The sequence below is a fragment of the Peromyscus maniculatus genome, chromosome 16 (assembly GCF_049852395.1).
Source record: "Peromyscus maniculatus bairdii isolate BWxNUB_F1_BW_parent chromosome 16, HU_Pman_BW_mat_3.1, whole genome shotgun sequence".
Classification (NCBI taxonomy): Eukaryota; Metazoa; Chordata; class Mammalia; order Rodentia; family Cricetidae; genus Peromyscus; species Peromyscus maniculatus.
Genome location: NC_134867.1, coordinates 16,636,886 through 16,638,195, shown reverse-complemented (window position 1 = coordinate 16,638,195; position 1,310 = coordinate 16,636,886). Strand labels below are relative to the sequence as shown.

At 38.2% G+C, this 1,310-nt stretch overlaps 1 non-coding gene across 1 annotated transcript; it reads left to right on the top strand.

The window, feature by feature from the left end:
• Positions 1 to 339: 339 nt before the first annotated feature.
• On the top strand, positions 340 to 411 carry Trnaa-ggc (transfer RNA alanine (anticodon GGC)). Its single transcript has one exon. It is a non-coding gene; the product is annotated as a tRNA-Ala (tRNA).
• Positions 412 to 1,310: the final 899 nt, after the last annotated feature.

Below are 1,310 nucleotides of genomic sequence, written 5' to 3'. Positions count from 1 at the left end.
CTGGGGTCTCACACACACACACACACACACACACACACACACACACACACACACACACAAAGAATAGAAATAAACCTTAAAAATACAAAAAAAAATGAGTGCTCAGGAACACAAATAACTTAGAAATGAGAACTATGGGCTTGAACTGTTTGGAAAAGACTAACACGCATGTCCTTTTCAGTAGCCACCTTATGACATTTGCTTCAGAGAAAATAAGAAAAGGATTTGTTCCCTCCTAAATGTTTTTCTTTTTTAACTGAAAGCAGTATCATTGCAAAGTCTACAGGTTAGTAGAGCCAGGATGACCACAGAGAAACCAGTTGACAGAAATTTTCAGGGAGAGGGGTAGCTCAGTGGTAGAGCGCATGCTTGGCATGCATGAGGCCCCGGGTTTGATCCCCGGCACCTCCAGTGCTTTCAAGCCCCCATGGGTTAGCAGCTTTCTTTGTCAAGCGGTGGTGGCTCATGCCTTTAATCCCAGCATTTGGGTGGCAGAGCCAGGTGGATCTCTGTGAGTTCAAGGCCCGCTTGGTCTACAGAGCAAGTTCCAGGACAGGCACCAAAACTACACAGAGAAACTCTGTCTCAAAAAAAAAAAGAATTTTGCTAGTAAAAACTTCTTGTTCACAAAACATAGACTTATACAGTTGGGTGTATTAGCAAATGATCATAACTCAGGAAGCAAACACGTCCTAGAGAAAAATATCAAAGAAAATTTATTTACAGCATGTTGATAAGACAGTGCTGTCTTTTTCATAATAGCTAAGCAGGACTTCTATATAGAAATCACTCAGAAGTGAGTAAACATTCATGTGGAGTCAACCCAGTATATGGTACCTAACTTGAAGGAAACATGTATTGAGTAGTTTGCAAAGCAGTTACATAGCCAAAATTCATTAGTAGAAATTAGGTAAACAAGTTAGAAATTCCATGACCACCAGAAATATAGATGACTCAGACTTGAGGTTAACCACGATTTTTAGCTGTACTAGAAGATCAGGAATTTAAGAATCATTTGAATTTGGAAAGTACCAAGACACTAAGCGTCTAGTGGACTACCTGTGCAAAATGAGGGCAGACATATTATTGTCATCACTGTTATTTACATAGAGAAGCCAATACAATTTCTGACATTTGTATTCATTTGGAAGAATAAAAAGTTTAACAGGTGTGTTTTTCTTATCTAACAATGACTTATTTTAATTATATGGGCAACTTAAACAAAACTTATGTGATTCAAAGCCACACGCTTTTTGTTTTGTTTTGGTTTGGTTTTTTTTGTTTTTGTTTTTCGAGACAGGGTTTCTCTG